General features: G+C 40.0%; 1 pseudogene; it reads right to left on the reverse strand.

Annotated features, from left to right (window-relative positions):
- Positions 1 to 15,569: 15,569 nt before the first annotated feature.
- Positions 15,570 to 16,022, reverse strand: LOC149066225 (uncharacterized; annotated as a pseudogene).
- Positions 16,023 to 18,204: the final 2,182 nt, after the last annotated feature.

The following is an 18,204-nucleotide window of genomic DNA, read 5'->3' on the forward strand; positions in this document are numbered from 1 at the left end:
TCATAATAATAACGTCGGCAATGAAAGGGCCGACCAGCTTGCTAAGGAGGCCACACGACTGCAACATCGGGGATAGCTCCATTTTGCCGCGCAGGTCATAGACCAAACGAATCCTCCAGCGGGACCTGCTCTCGACATGGCAGGAGAGATGGACACACGCAATAACTGGAAGGTCCACCTTCACTGTACGACAAAGGGTGAATCTCAAAACCATCCGTGGAGACGAAGCAACACTTTGTTCGTAACTGAACATGAGGCCCTTTCAGGCGTTCCTACACCGATTCCGCATTGTCCCCACTATAACGTGTGTATGTGGACAAAAGGGAGACCTCAGACACTACATGACGGAGTGCGTGACTACATCGTCCTATCACGTGAAAGTACGAGCTGAAGATCGCGCAGGAAGTTGGAAAAAAGTACTCTTCAATAATCCCATCGACTGCAACAAAATACATATGATATGATGACTTTGTTTAGAACAACACGACGACCTCCTCATCAGAAGGCCGAGGGCCTCGCTTGAGGATTCCGAAGACCAGCCCTACGACGCCGAAACCACGTCAAGAGAGATATTATACACCACTGCAACGAAGAAAGGAAGTTGAAAATATGGCAAGCACACCCGTGGGGGGACAGTGATCTGTGCTGTGACTTTTCTCGCGCGTGTGTATATTGGTATACTGTGATATAACGCGCTGCTCTGGTGCATGCTAGGGGCTCATTCAAGTATTACGTCAGCATCGAGGGGGGGGGGGTTTCGAATTTGCTGACTTTTGATGACAAGGGGGAGGGGGTTTGAAGGTTGCTTACGTCACCAACCACCCCTTTTTGAAGATATGAAATATTCTAAGCTGCTGACGAAATTTTGCTGACGGGGGGGGGGGGGTCAGTGTTTTGCTGACTTTTGCAGACAAAGGGGGGGGGGTCAAAAATGGATGAAAATGTGCTTACGTAATACTTGAATGGCCCCTAGCTGGATTCTGGTTCTGATTCAACTGGGCCTGACAATTTTTTTTCTTTTGCAATCGAAAGTGTATGCAAAAGATGCAGGTAATATACGCATACAATGTATATAAATTGGAATATAAGAATAGTTGTATGTATTTATATCAACGTGCCAATATTTGAGAGCTTGTGTGTCGAGGTATGACGGTCCGGACTGATTTCGACAGTATTTTTCAGCCAGTGAATGTAATACTGAAAAGTTGTTAGAATACTGTATTTTTGTTGTTATTATTATTGTTTTTTTTTGTTTTGTTTTTTCATGTGCAAGAATGTAAACTTCAGGGGCACTAAATGTCTGCTCGTGAAATGTTAATGGTGCTTGCTACCTTGTGTGAAATAGGTGGTTTATTTTTTCCTCCACAATCGAGTCTGATATCAGGCTCTCCGATACCGTCCATCGCTTTGGGAAAGAGCGCAAAACCATCCCAAGATGGTCTCTCTGGGCGGTCAGCGGCCATGTCTGTGTGTCTGTCACACACTGTATTTTCACTCCCATAACTGGTACAAAATTATTTTTGAACGCCTGTTGAGCATTTTTTAAATTAAATGTCTACGATAGTCGATTGCTGAGATAAAGGCCGCATTAGAACTTACAGGATACCCCTGTATTATGTGTAATAGTTTTGAAAATATAAATTATTAAAATCGTGCCATGCCCTGTATTGCGCAAACCCTGTATTTCTTTCAATCCAGCTATTATAGTATTTATGTAAATAAAACTACTGATTGTTCCGATTTCGATTTTATTGCTTGAATTGACTTTATTATTATTCCGATGCTCATATATCTAAATATCTCATCTGCAAAATTCCCGAAATAATGGTGGAAAAATGTATTTTCCATTTCTCAACACATATATGCTCATATCATATCAGTATAAGCCCTTTTAACATGTGAAAAGAAATTTCACTAAACATGAAAAAAAAAAAAAAAAAATATATATATATATATATATATTTGAAGTAATTGAAGTATATTTCTTTATTGTCAAATACTAAAATCTCCAATAAGGTTGTTTGTGATATTCGTTTTGACAATATCCGTATCTTATTGAGTTCATCTCTCATATATTTATTGAATAGTTTGGAATATATACAGCACGAACATGTCCAAAACGCAATAAAAATAGAAAGCAATAAGAGCCCTTGATGTCAAAAAGAATTGAAATTTCTTCCGAATTTTCTCGATAATTTCAAGAAGGCAATAAAATAAATAAGAAAATCGAATTTTCTCTATTGTTTCACATAAAAAATAATCGTTTATCGGAATATTCATCGTTATTTCTGAAAGAGAAGGAATTCTCTACGTCGAAAGTAAACAACGCGATTTACGAAAAATCTACAAGAGTATTTATGTTATTTCATCATAAAAATAAATGCCATGCATTTGTATGTAATTTACTGAAATAGAATGATATTGAAATCCATCGGGGGATATTATTATGATGTTGTTATTCTGATATCGAAGAGAGTTCGAACAAAATTAAGAATAAATGGGGAGCTCATTTTTATATAAGAAGGAAACATTTCCACTTTTGCTAAATTTGCAGCACAAGTAAGAAACTTGCTTTCTCAATGGACTGCCTTACGGAAGTGAGAAACAGCCCAACAGGTAGCATGAAGAAGTGGTGTAAAAGAATATTTAAATACTAGCTATAACAACCGGCGCTGCCCGGGTTTTCTTCAATGAGGCTTTTTGGATCACGTGATATCCCCTTCTTTGAGGGATATTCAAACCGTGTCTAAGGTTACCAATATAAGGACTTCCTGCGCGACTCATGAAAGAAACAAATCTAGATTTAAAGAAACGTAGAAATGAATGAATTAAAAGACAATACGGAGACATTAATTTTCGTGTTTGAGAAGATATAAATAAAAAGTTGAAATTAATGTTATTGCATGATTATCCAACTCAAAAGTAGGTCCGGCTAATTACTTCATATTTAATTTCCTGGGCTTCGTATATCTCTATGCGAACTCAATATTTCAAAAATCAAGACTTCTATACAATTTTTAAAATTATTGATGTGACAGAAAATTCCATCAAATTTCTGCATTTCTACAGTAAACTCGGCAATTTTAACACTGATTTCTATGAGGATTACCCTTTTCCTGACCCTCAAAGCGATCCTGATGATGATTATGACGTATGTTCAAAAAGCCTCATTACTGAGAGTATTGAAAAGGTGGCCAACCATTATAAAGGCATAAACTATTATACATATACAGATGCTAACAGGATTAGAGAAGTGACAAACCATTGTGAAGGCATAAAACACGTCTGAAACGCATTGCTAGGGAACCACGGTAACCAAAGTAAACGTTCCGAAAGTGATTGTTGAGGCCCAAAAACCATTGTTGCCCGACAGTTTTTTTGCACATTTGGGGCATTTGTGCTGCTCTGACGAAATTTTAAAGTAGCCTATTGTTCAAGTCGGGTCCCATTTGAATTTGGCAACGATCGATCTAAAATTGTAGATTTGTACAGAGAACACGCGCGCGCGCGGGGGGGGGGGGGAGAGAGAGAGAGAGAATCAATTTTATATATATAGATTATATATATATTTCTTGATCCACATTCAAGGGAGTTATCTGCATTCAAATCTTGGGAATATATATTTTTTGAAATAAATTAGAGAGCGGAAATGTGCTGCTACCTTTTCGTCAAGTATGAAGAAGTGGAAATTTCTACGATACCTGTTGATTCCAGATGGTTTCATCTATAAAAGGAAAATACCCTAAGTACATATGACTGAATACCAAGAGGAGATAATCGGAAAGAAACATCACATTCCTCTGTGGGGAATCGAACCACCAACCTCGCACTTTCTGGGTGTGTCTCTGTCCTCTGTAGCTTAATGATAGAGCACGCACCCGGAAAGTGCGAGGTTAGTGGTTCTATTCTTCACGCAGGAATGTGACCTTTCTTTCTAATTATTTTTGCTTGGTATATCCAGTGTCTTCTCTATTTCGTATTACTATCGGAGAGGTTCATCGTTTCTTTCTATGTCGTCACCTGGGGGCTAATTTCATTGCAAGCTGTTGCTGAGTTAGGAGACTGTTTATTACACGGTGCCGTTCAGCCCAAAGGAATGCAGTGTTCTTAAGGAAGAAAATGTCTGGCCTGTATAAATTTAAATAAGATTTTCGCTATAGCGGTCTTCTTTAAAAACGGGAATCGACTGTACAAGTCGTTACGTACGAATATAAAGGAAAAAAAAAAGAAATTTCAGAAGTGGCTTGATTGTGCGTAAATGTCTCCAAATTACACTTGCGGGAAAATGACGTTGTGAATGTCTGTCTCCAAACACTCAAACGTATGCAGCGGCTATTCTGATAGAGGTATTTTGATGAAACTTGGAGTATAGGATATATGGACAATGTGAAAAAGAAAGATTCAGTAAACAATAATCCTATTTTTGCCCATCTGGAAAAAAAGAGCTCTTCTTGTCGCAGTTATCTTTTTCCATGGTCCAAATAACGTAAAGTAAAAGTGATATGAAGATACACTGCGGAAAAAGAAACTATATTGTTATAGAGGGATTATATATATCGTTATATCGAGAGGCAACAGTTTAACATATGAATATACCCATTACCAAACAAATCTTGGAGAAAATATCGTGGTTGAAGAGGGTATCTGGTACCACTGGAATTCAGCAGCTCAGCTTGAGTATTCGCCAAACATCGCCATCACCCGTGATCTTATTTTCAAAATGAAACATTTCCATTTCTTATGAAAATTATTCTTTCAAATTCACCTTCCATCACAGTTTTGATTATTCTTTTTTACTATTCCTACATGATACTTGCTGTGCAATTTTTCAAAATGTTTTTCAATATGAAAAATGCATTAAAAACATAAAAATGTCAAAAAATCTTTTTTTTTTCAATTTTTTTTTCAAGAAGTAATTAACTTCATACAAATTTTCTCAGCCAAGATGATGCAGGATATACATACAATGATGCACCTCTCTATGCAAACAATTTTTTCGAATTTATTTATAGTCAGAGAGAGAAACAAGCCATTTAGAATAAAATTCAATATCGAAAGAAACATGCATAAATGTTTGAACATTGCATTTAGTTTTTTTAGAGTCATCACATCACAGACAGGGGTTTCACTATAACTAATTCATCGCCAGAATTTTACTGCTGAATTGTATGTAATAAATCACACTTTTTCAGGTTGCACTTTCTCCTGAAAGTCATCTTGAAAAATACCCTGAAAACTCAACTGTAAGTGCCGTCTTCTGGTGAAAACCACCAAATTTCATATTCACCATATTTCTACCCCAAAACGTGCACATACTTCTAAGACAGGGAATAACTCCCTGAGGTTAAAATAATAAAAAAAAAAAATTCTACAGTTAGAAAAACCCACACATTTGTGGCACCAGGTTCCGAAAGTGCTAATATGATACATGTCGCAGCATATTATATCCTCTAAAAACATTTTCCACGACCAAAAAGAACTTCTTCGTGAAAAATAATTTTCTCCAAGATCAAAAATAACTTCCATTTCCCTGTTCAAAAAAAACATATAAAAAAAAGAGCTATTTTCGCTAGAATTAAAATCATGCTCAAATCTGAAGCGATAACACGTTGGAAAAACATTAGTGAAGATCCCTTAAATGGCTTTATATCCATCGCCGACGAGTTTTACGAACGGGCCTTTTCTTTTCATCAACGTTGACATAAGCCTGTGCGAGAAAGTTTACATTCCTCAGCATCTTCTCTTGACTTTCCACGTTTTCTCGAAGAGAGAGAGGAAAAAAATGGAATATCATCACACACATACACACCGCGCGATCTGAATTGCAAATTAAGTGACGACAGAGAGAACAACTTTCTTCCATAATCCCGTAAAATTGTCGTGAGAGGAAAGAAATTTCTATTCGTTAAGCTCTTGGCGTTGGATGTCTCATAAACACGACGCTCAGAGACATCAGGTGACTGTAAATTGGCTTTTGTAAAAATGAGAACATCGAGAAGAATTCCGGAACCATCACAAGAACAATCCTCTTTAAAAAATCCAGAAAGTGAACAAATAATGACCCGCGCGGAAATTAACGATGACATCAGCTTTTTGGAAATTCTTCCGGTCTATTATGTAATGTTGTGAAGTAGGACTTTTGCGTAGCTTTAGAAGCGAATTGCTATAAACCTCGGTCATGTCCAGGGTAAGAGAACCAATCGATAATGTTTTGCATTTTCGGAAGAATAATTTTGGGAGGTATTTTAAATTTCCAAGCGTGTCTAGTAAATTCGTAAAATAGTTTAACCTCTTCGCGTACAAGCTTTCGGGAAAAAATGGGGGATGATCTACATTTGATGAATCGGCTATTAATCTTGTAACCTTGTCCTAATCTAACCATACATTAGAAAAAAAGTAGAAGGGAAATAAAATGTAAATAAGAGAATATGCTGTAGATTTCTCTTTTGACCCTCACCGTACGCGTTATCTTTTGCCCTTACTTTCACACCGATTGCTATGAAAGCCAGAATGTAAACAACGGGTTTTCAAAACATCCCAGTCATTCCACAAAAAATGCACATTTTATTTCATAAAAAATAAATACAAACAACTAAAACATGCGCCTTGTAACATGAACGCGCAGAACATTTGTAACGAACGACAAATTATTTCCACGAGAAATTCCAAATAAACTAGAAGATCGCGATGGAGCTCGCTTCAATACCAATCAGTCAGTGACTAATGACCAAAGAGTATAGTAGGGACTAAAACTCTGGCGAAAACGATCAATGCAAACACAGCCTCTGCGAGTCGTGCTTTACTGAAGTCATTGCCAATTAAACCCGATGCGCACCGATCACCCATCCATTTCTACTCGACACCGGGGGAATCGGTGCGTATTTAATCACTGCTTCGGGGGCAATCGGCGTATCTCGGCTACTTCAATAAAATTGAATCTAATAAACCATTGAAAGACGTCATTTCTAGTTTTATTGTGACGTATTCCGATAAATATCGAAATCTTTAGATCTTCAAAGGAACAAAAACGTTTTGAAAGGCACGCGTTACGCTAATGCTGCAGGAGTCCTTCCTCTTTAACGTTTGATGCGAGCATTAACTTAAGAGTAAGTCCATTTCATTTTCATTTCATTTCATTCCGTGCACCGCCCAGGCTCTATCGACCATTGTCAATTTTAGCCATTGTCCCGGATGAGGGGGCTGGGCGATGTAGAGTAAGTCCAAGGGTGCTCAACTTTTTAGGCAATACATGTTCAACCTTTTAGAGTAGGGGTCTTCAACCCGTGGCCCGCCGTCGATATTTTGGTGGCCCGCCAAAACGTTTCGATCGATTGACGCAATATCTTCCAAAAATAGGGTAAAACGAAGATTTTGACAATAAAAAAAGTCACCCAGCTTCATATAGACGTATAACAAGGACAGGCTGATCAGTGTACAGCGGTTAGCTTCTTAATGAGGCCTTTAAACGCAAAAGAAACCACACCATACACTTCTTCACCGTAAATAACTTCGAGTACATTCCTCGAGTGGGAGAAAGCAGAAATGAACGGAATTTCCATGGAATCGTATTTCTCGGGTGCATGGTTGGGGGAAAAAAAGGTGGATGGTGGTGCATCTTGATTGGTTGGAAGAAGGATTTGTACAATATTTGGTACAGTTAGTTTACTTGTGTTTTTGGTCTTTGAAGCCTTTGATCAGAAGCCTTTTAGTCATTAAATGAATGCATGATGTCGAATCGTGATAGCAAAAAAATAAAAAGGAAAGTTGAAGAAAAAGTGAGATTTTTCCAAGAACATGGGATCATCACTTTAGTTTTTCGTCGAACACGAGGCTAAAGCAGTTTGTCTCATTTGCAACGAGAGCGTAGCCATAATGAAAGAATACAATATTAAGAGACATTACGATACCAAGAATAGTGCGAAGTATTCTAAATTGGAGGGACATTTCCGAAAGAAAAAAGTCAATGAACTGAAATCGAAGCTGAACTGTCAACAGTCATTATTCTTCGGAAGAAATGAACAGTCTGAAAATTGTGTTCGTGTTAGGTATGTAATATCAGAAAAAATTGCGAAACGTGGGAAGCCGTTCGTTGATGGAGAATTCGTTAAAGGGAATGTCTTCAGTCTGCAGTTGATGTGCTTTGCCCATCACAGGCTCAAGCTGTTTCGAACATTAGTCTGTATGGTGACAGTAGCAAGATTCGTTTAAGGATCTGTCGGCAGATGTATTCAAGACCTTCGAATCCAAATGTGAGGAATTTTTGTTTTACTCAGCAGCTATGGATGAACTGCAGGAGATGCAACAGACACCGCACAAGCAGCCATTTGCATTCGTGGTATTGACAAAAACGTCAAAATTAGGAGTCAGCTAGTACGAAGTTCGACTTATATTCAAGTTTGGCAGAAACATTGGTCAAATGTGAGTTGGACTTTTAGGCAGCATATCTGCCATAACTACAGATGGTGCTCCATCTATGACCGGTCAGAAGAAAGGGATAATCGCATCGATAAAGCCAGATGCCGAAAAATGCCGAAATACGAAGATGATGGCTTTCCACTGAATGAAGAGAACGAAATTAAAAACTGGAACACGTCTGACTGTGATCGGCAATTGGGCAATACATAATGAAAAGCAACAACACAAATTTTACCTAACATTGAAGCTTTAGTCAAGCTCAATGTCAAGTTTCGCATTAATTTAGAAATTACATCCATTCGCATTCGTAATGTAAGTAACTAAAGACTTAGTTAATTCAATACATGGATAAACAAAAATTATACATTTTCATTCTGTTTCATACAAAATAAAAAATACCTAAAATAATTGGTTTTACCCCAATTCCGCTCAATTTTTTAAAATGAAAATGCTACATAATGGAATCATAAAATATGTAGTACGCGTCGCAGTGCTGATCTGAGCGTAATGTAGGATCAACCTTTTTGGCGGGGGGGTGGGACACACTGAGATGAGATTGATTGGAGGCACAAGGAATCTCTGAGAAAAATTTCGATTTACCAACTTTCAAAAGCATTTTCAAGAAACAGAAATGTATTAATATAGCAAAAAGGCATATTTTGACACTATAATTTGAAATGTTTTTTTTTAAAATCATTCAAAATTACTATTAGTTAAAATTAATTGAAGTGAATGTTTAAATTTTTAAAAATATTTTAAAACATATTTAGTTTGTGATCGTCTTTGGGGGGTGCACCCCCGTACGCCGTTAATGAGTGGCCCGCGGAGCGCCACAAGTGTTCTATGTGGCCCTCGAGCGCAAAACGTTGAATACCTGCTCAACATTTGAAAGCATGCTAAACATTTTAAAGCATGCTCAAAATTTTAAAGCATGCTCAAAATTTTAAAGCATGCTCAAAATTTTAAAGCATGCTCAAAATTTTAAAGCATGCTCAACCTTTTATAGAGCATACATGCTCCCTACTTTTAGAGCATACATCCTCAATCTTCTAGAGCATACATACTCAACCTTTTAGAGCATGCCCAACGTTTTAAAACATGCTCAAACTTTTAGATTATACAGCATACATGCTCAACCTTTAAATTCATGCTCCCCTTTTAGAGCATACACGTTTACCCTTTTAGCGCATGCAACATACACGTTCACCCTTTTAGAGCATGCAACACACACACTCACCCTTTTAGAGCATGCATGTTCAACATTTTAGAGCATTTCCGGATGACTTAAGTGACCAACGGCATATTTACAGAGACATCACTTGAGCAACACACGGTACTGTTTCACAGTCCTTAAACAGCTTGTTGCACGGTATACCGCGGCATATCTATCGATCACTCAAGTGATCTACAGTGGTGTTTCAGCAGCCCGCGGTAAAGGTCCACATTAAAGTTACTCGCGACAAAGTTACGGATCACCCAAGTAGCCCACAGATCACTTAAGTGACTCGCGGTATATTTACATGGAGATCACAAACACACGTCACAGTTTTAGAGCCTTTAAATGACATGCTGCACGTATCAGAGCCCTTAAGCACCCCGCGGCACATTTAAAGACCGCCTAAGTAGCTCGCGGCAAATTATCTGATCACTTAAGTGACCCATGGCACAATTCCAGATCACTCAAGTGGACCTCGGCACAATTCCAGATTACTATATTGTCACGCTGCACACCTATTGATGATTTAACTGACTCACTTAAGTGACTTTGAACTGTGCCGTGGGTCACTCAAGTTATGCAAATTTTCCATAGACCACCTAAGCGATTTGAAACTGTGCCACCGTGGGTAACTTATAAAGACCTCTTTAATCGCTTTCACCCGATCTATCGGCACGGACGCATCTTACTACTATTTTACTTCAGTATATCTGTCCGATATAAAATTATTGTGGAAGTTTCGTGCATGTATATAATCAAGTCCTGCCATCTACCTTTGAAAGACAAGGCTGGCAATTCATGAAGATACTTATGAGCGCAATTTAGATGTTATAATGTCTCCCATTGATATTGTGACAAATTTTTTTTTTCCAAGGGGACACCGGCTTATCTAATAAGCGACTAAAAACTGGGTATATCGTCTTGCGGAAATTTAGGCCTGGGAATATTGGTTGGTATCAGCACCTCCTAGAGAAAGAAAGCCTCCGCACGGGTTGCCATAAACGTCATTCAGACTACTTAGCAAGTTTGCCACGTTTTGAAACACATCATCCTATTTCGTTTCTTCTTATTTTGGCGTAGATTCTTCCTGATTGGTTCACAAATACCGCATAGTGATTGGATGTGGGGCAGAGAAATCGCTAGTTCTGAGCCCGAGATCATTTCTTTTCCTCACAACGATGATACTGGCACGAGCAGGGAAATTTTTTTCCCTGAATATTCTGAGGGAAATGGACTTATTACTGACGTCACAAGCAAACCACGGAGAGAGGCCTTCTATCTCTAGGAGGTGCTGGCAGGAGTCGGTACCAGCTGACGTCATGCGTGACGTCATTGCCCAAACAGAGCCGATTGAGCCCGCATTGCTACCATGTCAATTACAATAGCTTCCAATCGCTCTACTGCCTATTCTACTGAAATTATTTGCATAATTATCTTTTCGATTACTGCAGTTAGCGTCTGCCTATTGATTCGTTCGATTTTTCCAACTATTTCGAAATTTAAACTAAGAAATTTTGCATTTGCTTATGACGTAACTTTCACTAATTTTCTCTCAGTGACCACTGAATATTTTTCTCGGATCCCCATTTCACTAGAATCACGTACGCTTTAACTTTCATTGGGTTGATTGAAAGCCAACATGAGACACAATTTCAATTATCATTCGAACTTTCTAATAATTTCTGATTATATTTTTGTTTTCATGTGAATTAGGTGTGGCTTTCAAAAGCCTTGTGGGCTTCGTTATTACTATAGAACTGCAACATAAAAGCAGGGGAAGCAGGTATCAAACATGGGCGGAGATACGGGCGGGGGGAGAGGCATGGAGGGCAAGCCCCCCCCCCCCAAGCGTCAAAGGTGGAGTCGACTGATCTAATGTATGTACGGGGTGATTATAAAAAAACTATCCCGACATATGGGCCCCTAACTATCATACCATTCACAGAAACTGAATGAAATTTTGGCATAAGGTATTTTGAGTTATGCGCTCAAGAATGATATGGAAAACAACAGCGTCACTCTAACAATTACGGTTACAGTGAGAAAATTTCGAACATATCAAATGGCAACACCAAGTTTTTTGTATTGGAATGCGATCTCCATACTGAAAAACACTAAATAGCATTGGAATGTAGCACGAAAATCCCCGGAGCTAGGCAAGGAAAAAGTAAAAAGGACTTTGCCGTGCACCAGAGCATTACTGTTCGTTTCATTCGTCACACCGTTTCTTCGGCTGAGATCCCAGCCTGATTAGTCCTCCACAAGGTCATGTGGAAAACACAATTAAATGCTTTATTTTATGCTGCTTCTCTGTCCTTATTGGTTGTCCTCACTTTTAGCCTATCTACCGCCGGTGATTTTCATGCCACAGTTGCCGTTCGAACGCTATTTAGGGTTTTTCACAATGGAGATCACATTCCAATACAAAAAACTTGGTGTTGCCATTTGATATTCTCGAAATTTTCTCACTGTAACCGTAACTGTTAGAGTGACACTGTTGTTTTCCATATCATTCTTGAGCGCATACCTCAAAATACCTTATGCCAAAATTTCATTCAGTTTCTGTGAATGGTATGATAGTTAGGGGCCCATATGTCGGGATAGTTTTTTATAATCACCCTGTATGTATATATGAATTGACATCATCATCATCATCTTGCCCCCCAGACTATCCAAGTCTATCTCTGCCTATGGTATGAAAAGAAAATTTCCTAATGTAAAATGTTTGAAATTATTATTATAGTTTTGTGTGAATGCTAATATATTATATATTATATTATTTTTTATATTATATATTATAAAAAAAAACAAAAGATGCTATTACGTATCAAATATTCCTTGGATTTAACCAATTTTTCAGCTTAGAGATTATCTCAGTTCACCCGGTGACGATTCCAGTGACGATTGCGGTAACGACTTGCGGCTTAGACGATGATGATCTGCGACTAATTCACCGTGATTCGAAAATTTTATATTCCAAGATTATCGGCAATCATTCGATCAATTGACGATTACTATATTCTTATGGGATGGACGGCTATACACCACCATCTTATAATCGCCGTGTATAATTTTGATTGCCCATTGGCGTTGATTGTTTAGATTTCATTTATTTGTTATATGACTTCGGGAGTTGACGATCAATTTTTATGCAAATTATTTTATTTTGCTGCCTTTGTCTGAGGTGGGCATGTTACGTTGTTTTTAATAAAACTTTCCGGATACACCTATCCTTCGGGAACGCTTCGATATCTCTCTGAGATGGGAAGCGGGGTGGGCCCGGTCTTCAAAGGTCAAAGCTTAGAGATTATAAAAATATTGCAAAAATACCACACGCACGTATTTGCGACACTGCAACAGCCCCCATAAACAAGAGATCACTCATTTAAAACAGTGAAATAAGCAACTACAATGTAAAAAAAAAAAAAAAGAGCACGTGCTCATGTCGTCTGCTAAAAAAAAAATGCTTCGAAAGTAATGACGTAGTGAACATGAACGCCTTTCCCCCAGTATCACTGACCCAACGCGGCAAATGCGACTTCGAAGGCATGAATCAACCCTTACTACTATTCAAAACCATATGTGCATACATGCACCACGTACACATTCCTTTGGGGAATTTCCAACGAATCGGTACATGCCGAAACATGCTGTGTATGTGTGTGTGTGTACGGCCCTTACATATATCACTGTTAGAGTTGCGCTTGATTTGAGTTCCTGCTGCTGCCGCCACCTGTCCCCCATGTTTTCAAGTAAAGACGGTAAATGCGTGATTTGTATTATGTAAGTGTCATGTTGAAGGAAAGCATGCTCTTTGCTGAGAGACTACTCTTTTCTCTCTCTCAAATGGGAGATGTGCTCGCATCGTAATGACACCACCACTGTGCCGCTTGTGGGGGCATTGAAATAGGGACCTCGGTATACTCACATGACCCGGACCAGAATGCAAAAAAATACATGCAACATGTGGAAGGGCCGACAACGACTCAGGCCAATCGCTGAGCGATTTCCTGGCTACACCACGAGGGGCTGAGTCGAAACTCAAGAATAGCCACCAGCACGTCCTTCGAGCCCCAGGAAAACCCGTGCCCGCCGTCGTACACTCTAACCCAACACTAGAACTCAACTGCGTCAGGGCCCCAGATTCACGGGGCCCACTCCGCGGCTGCCTTCCGCTCTAACATGCCGAAATACAGCGCTAGTCATGCAGTGCCTGCTGTAAAGTGATGAACGTAGCTCGTAATACACGGAGGTTAGGGTCGTTTTAAAAGAGTAACAAGAGGGGGCCCCCCAGGCCAACTGATCTTCTGGACTTGAACGTAAGGGGGAATTTACCGACAGCAGTTCATCGACTAACAAATCATCGATAACAGTTCAACAGGCGTGAATGGTGAGTAATGAATCGCAGGTGAAAGGATTGAAGATCGAAACGGATTGGTTAAATTGAGGATTTTCACCAATCCGTGTCGATCGCTAATCCTTTAACCTGCGATTGCAGTGTAAACTCTGTCGGTGAATACGGCCGTAAGTTAGTCAGAGTGTGAGAGAGTGGTTACTGAGTGAGTGTGTCAAAGTAGTTTGTGAGTGAGCGACCTGGTGAGTGAATGAGCAAACAAGTGACAGTGAGTGACCTAGTGAGTGAGTGAGTTAGCTGGGTAGGTATTTCTGATTACAGGTGGGTTACTGACTTCCTCTTCTACTCCATCAGTCACTCGCTCGCTCATTTACCCTTTCACTTTATCACTCACCCACTCTTTTGATTACTCACTCATTTCCTTGCTCACTCACTTGGTTACTGACTTGCTCATTTTCTCGTTCATGCATGCTCAATTGCTCATGCATAGACTCACTTTATTTCTCATTCATTCATAGTTATGTGGTTATTCACTACATCACTCACATCTAATTACTCATTCACATTTAATTGTTCCTTCACTTACTCATTTTTGCTCACGTACTCGTTCACTTGCTCACTCACTCTTCTACTCACTTACTCACGTGGAACAGTTGGTGAATTACGTGGCGGGTAATTTTGCGGACGCTATCTCTAGACGCTGTGCTCTTGGGGCTCCAAAGACAGTCTCGGGGGTCCTATGCGTTAAGATGGCCCTGATCCGGGCAAGCACATACACTGAGTGGCTAAGAAATAAAAAATTATGCACATTGTGTCCACGTGAAGACAAGTCGCAAAAGAAGCTTCACGGTCCCAATTGTTTCCTGTTGGGCTGGACCAGGGTCGAAGATGAGTGAACACAATAATTCGGGAGATTATTCTAAAATATGTGTATGCATATATATTGTATAATTACCAAAGACTGATCGCCATCGTGCCAAATGGCGACGGAAGTATTCATTTCAAGAGTAAATGGGAACGTAGAAAGATAAAACTCAAAAGAAAACAAGTGTCCATCAACCGCCGTTTGGCCTCACATTTTACCCCCGTTTGGCTACATATTTCTTCTGAGATTAGCCAAATTGCTATTACAGATAATAAGAGTTCAGTGAGATGCAATCATTGCGAAATGGCGAAAATCAGTCGATTCTCGCCAAGTTGCGACAAATTGACATAATTATAAAGTTTTCCTGGATGTTAGGTTATTTTACCTGTTGATGATTCAAAATCATGGCTTCTAATTTTATAAAAGCTAAAGCTCAACTTACTCAACTATACAATACTCATGAAAGTTTAATGCACCAACACAAGTTTAATGAAAGTATATCCAATTCATGAATGACAGAAATTTCATTATTGGTCACGAACTTCACGTTGTCGCCAAATACCTAAATATTGAAAAGTTTCCTATAAAGAAAAAAAACATTGAAATCTATAAAACAAACTTTCATCCGTTAAACAGTTGTTTTTTAACACTTTACTGGATACTTCGAGAGAAAAAGTCGCCAAGAATCTGTCCCGAAGATATCCCCGAGGCTGTCTTTCTTAAACAGTTGGCTTCATCATCTTGGCGAACTCCTCGAAGCTGATCCGCCCGTCGCCGTCGGCGTCTGCCTCGTTCATCATTTCGGCCACCTCGGCGTCTTCCAGCTTCTCTCCGATATTGGCCAGGGCTTGTTTCAATTCGTCGACGTCGATGAACCCGTCGCCGTCGCTGTCGAAGGACGCGAACGCCTTCTTGAGGTCGTCTTCGGTGATGGTGATGTTGGCCGTTTTGCCCATGAGGTTGACGAACTCATCGAAGTCTATGGTGCCGTTTCCGTCGGCGTCCACTTCGCCGATCATCTGCTGGATCTCGGCCTCGGTCACGTTCGAGCCCAACGAATGCATGACGTTGCCCAGCTCCTGGGTCGAGATCTTCCCGTCCTTGTCGGTGTCGAAGAAGTTGAAGGATTCCTTGTACTCTCTCAGCTTCGCTTCGGGTAATTTTTCGGCCATTATTGGGTTTTTTTTTTCTTTTCTCCCCTCGTTGAAGTCACCGATTTTATTTGAAATCCCACAAGACACGTCCCTTTGTATACTTCGCGTTTCCGCTCTCTCTCGAATTACGAACGCAATTAACACGGAATGAATGTTCCCCTAGAGAAGAATAAGTCTCTCGTGCTAAACGGGGATTTGTTACAACGGCTGGTCATCAGTCATCCTCTTTAAGATTCGCCTGTTTTCGGACTGGACAAACGTGGCTTTTGAATGACTGGTAACGCTAATAAATGCGTTCACATTCAGAGAATATTTATAGGGCGCTTCAGAACTGACGTATTCTCCTCCCCCCCCCCCGAATTATCTGGCATGCCGGGAAAAATCGAAGGGGGTTCAGCATGGCGTGAATACCAGCATTTTCCGGAATGATGACGGGGTATTCTAGTCGCAGGTTCTGGAAAATCCTTAAATATTTAAAATATATTCCAAAAATCTATTGCATTGGTTAGATGCTCATTGCGTGGATCCACGAGGAAGGCACCCACCTCTGGATCCGCTCTTAAGGGGGCCGTTCAAGTATTACGTAAGCAAATTTTTAGCCATTTTTGACCCCCCCCCTTTCCCCCCCTTGTTAACAAAATTTCGTCATCAGTTCTGCCCCTCTGAATCTTAACGCATATTGGTGGGATAAGACGTACACGAGGGGGGGGGGGGCACAGGGGGATCTCGTGCAATTTTGTAATTGAAATTTCGGAAGAAAATACCTTTATATGTGTTATTATAATCAATTTCTGTTAATTTCAATGTTATTTGAAGGCTATGAACGCAAAATTTTTCTTTAATAAATTCATTGCGACCCACCCTCTAAGTCATATAATGATAAATCGCATAAAAGCCCTTGGTCCGCGGAACAAATATGGCCCCGGGGGGGGGGGGTTATCTGATGCGGCCTGCCCTCCTCAAACCTAATTTTGTAAAAATGAACTAAATGGAACATCTACAGATCGCTTGTGTCGCGTGGTACAATTCCAGAACATTTAAGCGGCCCGTGGCACATTTTTAGATCACTTAAATGATCCGGGACACAGTTCCAGAACACTTAAGCGAGAGATCCCTTGAGTGACACGTGACGTAGTTTTAGAGCACTTAAGTGGCCCCCAGTGCGGTTGGAGATCACTCATGTTCCCTCCGGCACATTCTGTGAATATTTAAGTGATCCGCGGCATATAATTACGGATCACTTGAGTGATGCGGGGCACAGTTCCAGAGCACTTAAGCGGCACGGACACATTTCCAGATCACTTGGATCAGCGAAACATTTAGAGATCACTAAATTGGCTCTTTAGGGCACTTATCAATAGGGGGGTGGGGTGGAATTGAAAGCTCGGGGAAATGAGTAGAAACGACGCAGTGTTTAGTACACCTCCTTATCTCCCTGTGCATTATGAACCCCGGGGTAGGAAAAAAAAAATCCGCATTTTTAGCGATTCTAGTAGCGGTGAAGTTGATATTTTATTATAATTACAAATAATTATTATCCTACATCATTATTTATGAGAAAAAAGAATAAGAGCAGACGAAAATTATGGTACATTCATGGCGCCCATATCTTCAAACAGGAGCCCTAGGCTTGAATCTTCAAGCTCTGTCAGCCCCACCCTTGTAAGGGGGCCATGGGTAAATCCATACATTGAAAAACAACATTCATCGTACACTATTCGTTACGGCCAACGGGAATCGGATTCTTTGCATTCTACGGATCTAGAAAAGAAAGACTTACCAATAACATTAATAAATCATTTGATTACGAAGGTTTTCAACAACTGGCTGTTGCGAAGATAAATTTTTGGAAAGAGAGGAAAATTCAACTGCTTTTGCTGGGAATCGGACCCACGTCCTTTCATTTTCCGGGTGAACGCACTAGACTATACAAGGGCAACGAATCTCTCAATCTTTCCTTGGAACTCGTGAGCACTGAAAGAGACAGTACAGGGGCCGTTCAAGTATTACGTCATCATCGATAAGGGGGGGGGTTTCCGATCTGACTTTTGATGACAAGGGGGGGGGAGGGGTTTGTATAATGCTTACGTCATCAACCACCCCTTATGAAAATATGAGTTAGGATTCAGAGGGGCAGAGCTGATGACGAAAGTTTGCTGACAAGGAGGAGGGGGAACAATAATGGCAAAAACTTTGCTTA

This window comes from Pholcus phalangioides, unplaced genomic scaffold, assembly GCF_987345545.1.
Source record: "Pholcus phalangioides strain wild (caught in Gottingen) unplaced genomic scaffold, Ppha-v1.0 ptg000032l_1, whole genome shotgun sequence".
NCBI classification, from domain to species: Eukaryota; Metazoa; Arthropoda; class Arachnida; order Araneae; family Pholcidae; genus Pholcus; species Pholcus phalangioides.